General features: G+C 41.8%; 1 long non-coding RNA gene across 1 annotated transcript; it reads right to left on the bottom strand.

Moving 5' to 3' along the window:
- Positions 1–2637: 2637 nt before the first annotated feature.
- Positions 2638–6859, bottom strand: LOC149455101 (uncharacterized). The gene is made up of 2 exons (XR_016314099.1): positions 6698–6859; positions 2638–2763 (listed from the first exon to the last, which is right to left on the bottom strand). It is a non-coding gene; the product is annotated as an uncharacterized LOC149455101 (long non-coding RNA).
- Between the last annotated feature and the right edge of the window lie 3931 nt (positions 6860–10790).

Here is a 10790-nt window from a genome sequence, read left to right as displayed (position 1 = left end):
GTGAGGATGTGAGTGTGAGTGAAGTTGAAAGATGTTTGAATGGGATTAAGACTGGAAAGACTCCGGGTATGGATGGTTTGCCAGGGGAGTTCTATCGTGCGTTTTGGGGGGTGATCGGGAAGCGTGTGCATGAGGTATGTGTGACTATGCTGGAGAGTGGGAGATTATCCAAAAGTATGGCAGAAGGTTTGATAGTTTTATTGTACAAAAAAGGCGACAGGAAGGACCTCAAAAACTGGCGGCCTATATCTTTATTGAATATTGACTACAAGATAATTGCGAAAGTGCTGGCTGAAAGAATGCGTGGAGTGATTGGTAAGATGGTTGGTGAGAAACAGGTGTGTGCGGTGCCAGGGCGAATGATTGCTGAAAGTTTGGGATGTTTGTGGGACGTTTTGTGGGATAGTAAGGAGAGGAAGCAAGGGGCGGCTGTGGTTACGATTGATTTTGAAAAAGCTTACGATAATGTTGCGCATGAGTTCATGTATCGAGTGTTGGAAAGAATGGGAGTGCCTGAGAGGATGATGAAGTGGATTAGGTGTCTGTATGCGGGTATCATGAGTAGAGTGCAGGTGAATGGGTGGTTGACGGAGGGAGTGGAAGTGAGAGCGGGTGTGAGGCAGGGATGCCCTTTGTCCCCTGTCTTGTTTGTATGTGTGATTGAGCCTCTGTTGCGGATGCTTGAGAGAGATAAATGTGTGAGAGGTTTGATGGTACCCGGGAGTGGAGGGAGAATGTTGAAGGTGATTGGATACATGGACGATGTGACTGTGGTATGTATGGATGAGAGGAGTTTGAAGCGTGTAAAGTTGTTGTTGAATGTTTTTTGTGCTGCAAGTGGTTTTAGGGTGAATATGGAGAAGAGCGAATGTAAGTTTTTTGGTGAATGGAGGATGAGTGGTCAGTGTGATTGGAAGGTGTGTAAGGGGAGCGTGAGGGTGCTGGGTGTCAAGTTTGATTGTGATTTGTTTGGGCGTGAAAGTCGGGAAGACGTGATGGGCAGAGTGCAATCCAAATTGAACTTTTGGTCTCTAAGGACCTTATCCTTTGAGGGTAAAGTATTAGTGGTGAAGGCTGTGATCCTGCCAATCTTGCTATTTCTGTACTTGGTGTTCCCCGCCCAGGACAGGGTGCTGAAGGAATTGGTAAGGATGATGTTTCTGTTTTTTTGGTCCTCCCGCACAGAAAAGTTGAAACGGGAGAAAGTGGTTAAATGTAAGTTGAATGGTGGGAAAGGTATGGTGAATGTGGAAAAATTTTTGTTTGTGAAGTATGTGGGTATGTGCGTGAAGATTAGTAAGAAGGAGAGTCTAAGTGGATGTATGGTGAGGTATGTTGGAGGGAGCGTTTTGAGGAAGTATGAATGGGGTGAGAGTGATTTGCGTAGACCTGTTCGCTTTAGAGCTCCATGGTTTTACGTCAGGATCGAGAGAGGGATGGAAAAATTGGGGATGAAGGATGTGGAGAGGTGTTTGTGGAATGACTGTAAAAAAGTGTCGAAAGTATTGGCTGAGAGTGAACAGATGGAATGGATTGGTGGGTTGACTGTTAGTGAATGTAAGCAAATGTGGAAGAACATTTGTATGGAAGGGATGGATAATAGACAGAAGGATATTGGATGGATGGGGGTGCATGGATGTTTGCCTGTGAGAATGTTTCAGAGGAGAAGAGGAATGTCCGATACCAAACGTTGTCCGAGAGAGGGTTGTGTGGGGCGTGAGAGCGTGTGCCATGTTTTCTGGGAGTGTGGGTTTGCTAGAGAGGTATGGAAGAAGTTGGAGAGGATGATAGGTTTGGCTGGAGTTAGAAAGTTGACGTATGAGATGATGTTGTATGGGTTGTGGAATGTGGGGGTGATAGAGGGGAGAGTGCTATGGATGTTGATGGGTTGTGTGAAAGAGAGTTTGTGGGATGTCAGGAATTTGGGTTTTTTTTAAGACAGAATGGTTGAGTGTTGATGAGTGTGCGGCCATGGTCCGTGGTCGTTTGTATGCTTACGGTCACTATGATCGGCTTAAACTGGGGGCTGAAGAAGCCGAAAGGATTTGGAAATTTGGGTGTTGGAAGAATTGGACTGCTGCTTAGGGGGATTGCAGAGTAGGCCTATTGATGGCCTTTCTTGCGTCCTCTGGAGGTTCGCAGTGCTGCGATGATCTGGTTCCAAGTCTTACCAACACTTCTGGAGTCTGAAGGGGAGGCGATCGTTTTTTTCTTCTGTCTTCCTTCTGGGGTCCCAGGGAGGTACAGATATAAGAGGATTACTGTTCATGACGTGATGCTGTGTTATTATTGTGCTTCTAACATCTTTGTTTTTTCTTTGTTTAAGGCGGCATTCTGAGCTACAAGAATGGGTGGGGTGGATGGTGAGGGCGAGAATAGGTGTTTTCTTGTATAGTTGTAGGGATAGTTATGTTTTGTTTTTTTTTTTTGCTCCTTGTCTGCAATTTCACGAAGTTCTGTCATCTAAAGAAACAGCTTACAAGTGGAAAAGCACAGTTTCATTTTTCTGAATGCAATGGAGAAAATTGCAAGCTTGTTTGATGTATGCTGGAAATGCCTTTTTTGTTCCTTTTGTACCTTTTTTTTTTTGTATATATTTGAAAAAAAAAAAAAAAAAAAAACGCATGACACATGATGTAAATGTTAATGCTTTATTTACTTTATTGTTTTGTTTATTGTTTATTTTTAGTATGATTTTGTAAATATTGCAGTTTTTTTGACTTTGAGGTATTCTGTTTTCTTTTTGGTTGATGATGATGGAATCTGTAAAAAAAAAAAAAAAAAAAAAAAAAAACTATTGTTATTTTTGTGAAATTGTTGTTTGAAATTTTATAATAAAAGAATTAAAAAAAACCTGCATTCCTGTTCCTGGCTCTGTCCCTCTGATTCGTTGCTGACCCTGCCTGATCAGGACCTCTGCTGACTTCTCCTGTTTGATCCCTGGCTTGTGACCCCGACCATTCTCTGCCTGACCCCCTGTTCCTACCTGCCTGATTGTTATTGACCCGGCCTGCCTGACGACGCTTGCATTGTATGTATTATCTGTGGGTGGTTTGGTTCGTTGGCACTGTGTTATGTTTTAGTATTGCACTGCGTTTATGTATTGTTAGTGTTAATAAATTATATTGTTTATATCATATCTGAAGCCTGCATTTCCCTGTGTCAGTTCACATACCTCTGGTCATACCCTGGAGCCCTGACAGCTTACGGTGTTTATTCAAGCATTTTGTGAGGCGGCTGAACAGGAAGATGTGGCATATCCAAGCTGCTGCTGCTCCTTTTTCCTGCTTATGTCAGCCACGACTTTTCTGGAAAATATGCGGGACTCTGATATCTGTTGCAGGTTTAGTTTAGGAAGCACTTGTGCACCTCTATAAGACCATCTGTGGTTGTGGGGGTCTGAGGACGGTTGGCTTATCGGAATCTGGAATCCCCTCTATCAAGGGGGCCCCCAGATCCCAGCCCCCCCATGTGAATGAGTATGGGGTACATGGTACTGCTATCCATTCACAGAAAAGACAGGAGACAGTCTTTGACAAGTCCTTTATTAAAAGAGGAAAAATAAAAGAATGTCCCCCAAAGTAGATCCAAAGTCAATCATGATATTTTGGGGGGACCCCCACACCATTTTTTTTTAATTTTGGCAGGGGGGGTTCCCCTCAAAATCCATACCAGACCCGAAGGGCTTGGTATGGAAGAGGGGGGGGACTCCATGCCATTTTTTTAAATTAGTTTCTTATTGCCGGCAATTCTTTCTTTTACATTTGGCTGTCAGTGGAGAACCTGTCAGGTCCTATCTGGGCACACAGATCTGGCCCACGCATAATTGGGTATATTCTAGCAAATGAGAATTCGGGATGCTTTCTAATACTAAGGGGTTAGTTAATGCTTGCTTCAGGGCAAACATTACTAATAATTGTTGCATTTTCAGTAGAAAACATGTCTGATTCCTAGATACATTGAGGTACATAGCAGAGGTTCAAGGTATTCCACAGAAGTTATTGTTCTTCCTAACTACACAGGTGGCACAGACACAAGCATACACCCATGGTCGCTGTTGGATATAGAGCCTACCTAACAGCCCCCCCCCCCACCCCCAGAGAAATTATAAAAATTATATTTATGGTAAAAATACACTAAAAACGTTAATGTACTCAATCCAAACAAATTCCTGTTAAATCTATATGATAAAACAGTTAATAAAGAAAGCTCTTAAGTGTGTAATTGAGGTCTTGGGCTCATTCACATAGGTGCTGTGGCCTGTAGAGTGTGAATCAGTATTCTGTTTATGTGGTTTGAGTCGCTTGGAGCCATTTGAAGGCAACCTATGTTACACTATGGAAATGCTGTAGGTCCTAATTTGACAGGTATATGGGTGTAGGTGTACAGTCCTGAACTCAGACAGTGAGCATTCAGGGCCACTTTCCCACGCCTGCACACCTGTCAGATTAAAACCTGTGTTCATACAGCTGCTGTATCCCCATAGCGTACAAGGTGGGTCCAGCCCCATGAACAACCCACTCATTTATGCTGTACAGGCCAGAGGACCTGTGTGAATGCTGCTTTTTTGACTTTTTTTTCCCTCAGTCCATTAATTTCAATGGGCTGCCTAATGTGTGGGAACATGCAAAAATACTGCAGGAATATTATTTTAAACGTGCGTTGCACCTAACCCCACAGTAGTGTGGTAACGTGTTTTGGTGGCTGTTATTGCATCTGTGTTTACTTGACTTGTGGAGGTGCAATTAAGTTTTCATCATGGTACCTTCACACATCTGCAAAGGGCATTGGGTTTCTTTGCTGTGCAGGAAATTGCATGCGTTTCTGCATCAGAAATGGTGTGAACAAGTCCTAACGGCCAGGTCACTCTATAGAAATGCAGTCTAGATGTGTTCCAGATTTGCTTTTGCATGCACATTTTTGATGTATTTTAAGCATGTTCCGGTGCATTTTTGACGCATTCCAGTGCATTTTTTCCCCTCTCTTTTTCTTCAATTTAATTAATGACGTGTGTTCCAGTGCGTTTTTGTTGCATTCCAGTGCATTTTTGGTTAGTTTTACCGCATTCCAGTACAGTTCTGTGCAGAAACAATGCAGCCTGTTCTACTTTTTTGTTTTGCACCTGGAACGCACTGGAACTGCAAGCAATGATGTGAACTATGACATTGACAACCATATAACCTTCTTTCTGTGCATTTTGGATGCAGAAAAAAGCAACTGAAATGCATGTAGTGTGAACTGGCCCTAAAGGTTATTATAGGTAAGGGAACAGGACTGACCAGGAATTGTGAATTCAATCAGACTAGTGGTGAGATAATTAGGAATCCTATAATAATGCTAGATTTGAGCTGTAGGTGATAGGAAATGAGACACATTAACTAGATCAGTAAATAAATAGTTAAACAAAAAGAGTTGAGCAGTGATACATAGATTTGCAGAGGGAACAGGTGATGACAGGGGGAGGGGGTCAATTTGTATAAGGAGAGAGGTTTGTAGCAGTGAACAGAAAGGGATCAGCAGCCTGGAGGAAAGAAACAAAGTTGCAATTAAATATAAACAGAAGGAAACATGAAAGTGTCAAACTTGTGGAGCAGAGTAAGAGCGCCTCTAACATCACAACACTGAGCCGCTGTGTGATAGAATGACAGGAGGCTAACAATGGAATTTAGCAGCTGTGGATGGGCTTGACAGCTGCCTGGGCCACCCTCTGCAGCTGATGGGGACAGGAGGGCCGGCATGCACCAGTCAGCTCTTGTAGTCCCTCTCCACTTTCTAGTCAGTAGCCAAAATCTTAATTGATCGATCAATATTCCTGGCACTGACAGAACCCTGGAAATTGACCTCCACAATAGTCTGTAATGTCAAGGAGCTTACAATCTAAGGCCACAAATTCATACATATACTAGGCCCAATTAACCTAACGGCATATCTTTGGAGTGTTGGCAGAAACACACCCAAACAGAGAAAGCATGCAAACTACAGACAGGTGTGGCCATGACTGGGATTAGAACCCATGAACAAAGTACTGCAAGCCATGAGTGCTAACCACTAAGCCACTGTAGCAGACTGCTTTTAAGCTGGAATGTACAGTAGTAACATGATTAAAGAGAATGAAGATATATAATTAGATTGGGAAATTATAACTAGACATTCAAATTATTTGAGATATAACTTTGAAAATGTTTGACATTCAAAAATAGGATGTATAACTTTGTAACATTCATTAGGAAATGCATTATTTGGCGATCATTTTTGGAGGAAAAAAAGGCAAGTTAATTAATAGAGGTGACAATAATAGCAGCAAACACAGAAAAAAATAAAAATCCATTAGAACAAGGCACACCTACGAGTTTTCTCATCTGGCATACAAATAACGGACAAAGCCTGCGCTTGTGCCACATAGGCACCATATCCAGCATTGCTCCTACAATTGCGTCTAGTAGGATCAGAGAATTATCAAAAACAATTCAATCTGCCCCTAGAAGTTTTTATGCTGACCACTGAAAGGTCTTAATTGACTTAATTAGGTCTGGCTGAATGTTCAAAGTCTGTTGGGCACTAATCTTAGTAAATCAATATATGTGTGTACTGCAGACTGACTCAGCCTGTTACCTCACACTCACTTTCTCTTCCAATGCTTCCTGTCACCCTTCTCATGTCCTGAAAACAAAATTCTCCACTGTTCTGACCTACTTACTTCCCAAGACTTTTAGAACAGCTCACCTCCCTCCCAGGAAGTTAGGGTCAGCAGCGACCACCAGTAACTCTGCTCTGGGCTCTTTCAGCACTGGCGATCGGAAGGGGGGAGGATCGAATTGAAGGATGACACAGAGTCAGTGTGCAGGAGACTGGGGGAGACAGGAGATTTGGAGCTTCTAAATACATACAACGCTGTCAGTGTATGTATTTAGAAGCAAAGACAGTGCAGCTGCCCTAACAACTCAGATTCCGGGACAAAGCTGGCAGCAATGATCGCTGTACTCTGACAAGGCTCCCCACCCACAGAACACAATAGCTCAGCAAGAGTGATTCCCCCATTCACATCAAATGTGTGGATGGGGAAAATCGATTAATTTTTTTTCAACCTGGTGGAATGAATGAATCACATATGGCCTGCCTAATGGGTTCAACATCTATATTGTAAATATTCAATAATAGTGAAAATAGTGTAGCGTTCACCACTTCCATACTGGGCACCTTCCAGGCCAATTTGAATGACAATTGTCATGCAACTCTATACCCAGACTAAAATTTTATCATTTTGTTCACACAACTAGAGCTTTCTTTTGGTGGTATTTAATCAGTACTGGGACTTTTATTTTTTGCTAAATTAACAAAAAAAGACCAGAAATTTTTGAAAAAAAATTGTTTCTTTGTTTCTGTTATAAAAGTTTGCAAATAATTTATTGTTCTTCATAAATTCAGGCCAAGATGTATCCTGCTACATTTCTTTGGTGAAAATAGCCCAAATCAGTATTTATTATTTAGTCTGAATGAAAGTTATAGAGTTCACAAGCTATGGGATATATCTGAAAGTTGATCAATCCTGAAGTACTGACAGCCAATTTAATTTCTTGGGGCCCAAAAATGTCAGAACAGTACAGATATCTCCCAAATGACCCCTTTTTGCAAAGTAGACAGTCCGACGTATTTCATAAGAGGCATGGCGAGTTTTTTGAAGATTTTTTTTGTAATTTTTTTTGGAAAATGAAGAAAATATTTTCACTTTTTTTACATACTGTCAACAGTGCAGTACAGCATCAGCATATAACTGGTGATCAGGGATACTGTCAGGTGACAGTACAAAAAAAAAATTATAATTTTATTTCACTTTTTTTTGTTATTTTTTTATTAACTTTTTTCTCTTTTTTAAGATTTGTTTTCATATTACACTATGACCAAAGTAGTATACCAATAGTAACATTGCACTACTTTGGGGAAGTGATCAGTATTTTTTTACACAATTTGATTGCTTATAGCAAATAATTTCTTTGCTGTAAGTAAGTATTTTAACTGAATTAAATTGATTAATTCAGGTTTTTTTGTTGATTGTCTACGGCTAATCACATGACACAGATGGGCTGCAATTGGCCCAGCCTGTGCATGTGATCACTGTGACCATTCACAGCTAGACACACTTGTATACAATGGATGGCATGAAAGGAAGCCATCCATTGTATACAACTGTCATGTGACCTGCTGTGATTGGTCCGAGGTACACGGCCGGTGACAGATCTCGCCAAAGCATGGACCTGCGGGTACACGCACAGCGAGATCCGGGAAGGACGTCATATGATGCCCTCCCAGAGGGACGAGATGTTCGCCCAGCTGTCATTTGACCATAGGCTGGGCGGAAAGTGGTTAAAATTGAATGCAAAGATTAGATTTTAGATGCTTTTTCTTCTTTTGACACTGGTTGGTAGCAGCCGGCACCAGCCACAGGGTATCAGGTTGAAGGGGAAAAAAAGCTTGATTCTCCCATCAACACATTCAGTGTTGATAGGAGAATCCTACCTGCTGTGCATGTTGATAGTGGGAGGTTTTCACAGCCAGCAGAAAACAGTGATTACTTTTGTCGGCTGGTTGTACTGAAGTCGATTGATAGAGATCAACTTCAGTACAAGCACCCTGCCCATAGATTTGACCAGTTTTCTGATGAACTTGTCAAATTTTTATCCCTCTATGGCTGGCTTAAGTGTACAATATGTATATCCAGTAATCCAGAAGTTGAACTTTCTTGGTACCAGAAGAAGTGTTTTTTATCTCAATGCGTTTCACATATATAGCTTCTTCAAGAAAACAGGCGGAGAAAATTTATCATAGTTATCTGCCGAACACCTAGGTTGCTGGCCATATGATTAGACTAGATTGCAATCCATGCAACCCACACTAAGAGAAGAACACTAAGCCCAAGGGCCAAAAATATCAGCTCCTGGGCTTTTGATCTTGCTACACAGTGCTCTATAATAGCAGTTATAGCAGAAATCTATAAAACCAATACGTTTACATTGTGTAAGCTTATTGTACAATTTTGGCAACACAGAGATGAAAGAACATCCTTCCATGCAACGGAATGGCATCATCTCAGCCATGTCAATGAAAACTGCTGGGGATCAATATTCAGAAGCAGAATGACTGCAGATATCAGCAGTCAACAAGAACCTCCAGGACACTTCAGCGCTTAAGTGAAGGTAAGTATAGTTTTGCTTTAAAGTGTAATTCCACTTTTTTCAAATTTGAGAAAAACCCGCTATGTCTTTGTTATGTGTTCCAATTCAGAGCTGTGGTATCTGTAGCAACCAGATGCATGACTAAAAATGAAGAGTGGGGCACAATGGGGGCGTGTCCAAGATGGCGACCGGGCCGTCTGCTTAATCCGGAGCTCTGGCCGAGTCGCACATCATCCGAGGCCATCCGGGAGCAGCGGCCATGATCGGAGGTGCGGAGGTCCCGCTGAGGCTGCGGTGACATGGTGGAGGGGTGCGGAATCGTTTTGGCCCCCCTCTGCGGCATCGGCCTTTTGAAGCCATGGGACTCGCGCCGTCCGGATTCGGGACCCGGCAGCAGGGTGAGTGCAGTCTGGGAAGGAGGGAGGTGAGCGCTGGAATAAACTTCACAAGATCTACAAGATGTCTTATCGATTGAGTCACTGACTGTGGTATCCAACTGAGGTTGAAGTTATCGCTATCTCATCACAACTGTAAGTTACAGAGATCACACTATCAGTGCTTAGATTGAAGAGACAGAACAGTCAAAAGATCAGTGGAATGCTTCATATGAACCTGGCTAATCAAAGGGTCAGTGAACTGTCTTCATAAGAATCCTTGCTAGCTAGAATACACAGTGAGATGTTACATGGATACTGGATATAACAGCTATAGGGAGTGCAGCCACCTCTACACAAGTCTGTACATGCCTCCAAGTATATCCAAGCATAACACTCATCAGTGTCAGGACAAATTATTGATGTGAATGTTTTACAACTGCAAGTTTATACACTGCATGTGTATACATTACCACACAACTCTTGCCTGTGAACTTATAAGCAAGAAAAAGAAAATCTTCCTGCAGCCATTGCCTAGGAAACCTGCTCACCCACAGAAAAATTGATACATTTCTCTGTAAACTCTATCAACCCCTCTCCTTGCTAACATGATGTTTCAGGAAAGTAATATACAGTCTGGGGAAACTAATACACAACCACAATCAAAGCTTCATCCAGAGCAGGACTTAGATAAAAGAGAAAAACACTTCAGAAATCCAACCTGGAAAGTGCAAGAGAAATTTAATACTGATAAAGAAGAATTGCTGTCTATTATTAATGATTTATGGTCTAATACTGTTAAATGCATGTCTGCTCTCTCCCAACAATCTTATGAGCCAATACAACTAGAGGGCACTATCCAGCAATTGAATGTTGCTTATGAGAATTATCAAAGACTGTGTGTTAAATATATTGCTTTGTTAAAGCGGTACAACTCTCAAGGGTCATTGGAAGAATTGTTGAGTTTTGAGGAGCTCAATCTTGAAATAGACAATTTAGTGGTGCAAACAAAGACAAAGGCAGAAGTGAGAATAACACAGCTCCATGAATCCAGATCTTATTGCTCTGCTTCAATGAGAGAGCTCTTAATCTCTGGGGTGACAACATCGGCAACACAGTGTTCGAGGTAACCACTAAAGACAATGAGTTGGCAGCTACCATAGAAGACACAGAATTCTTGAAAACCATGAGTAAAGAGTTCTACCAAGATGATTCCAACAGTTGGATAGCACCTCTACCATTTCGT

The sequence above is a fragment of the Staurois parvus genome, unplaced genomic scaffold, assembly GCF_062004578.1.
Source record: "Staurois parvus isolate SC_StPar_1 unplaced genomic scaffold, SC_StPar_1.0 ptg000403l, whole genome shotgun sequence".
NCBI lineage: Eukaryota > Metazoa > Chordata > Amphibia > Anura > Ranidae > Staurois > Staurois parvus.
Note: the sequence above shows the minus strand (reverse complement) of the source record. Positions and strands in the feature narration are given on the sequence as shown.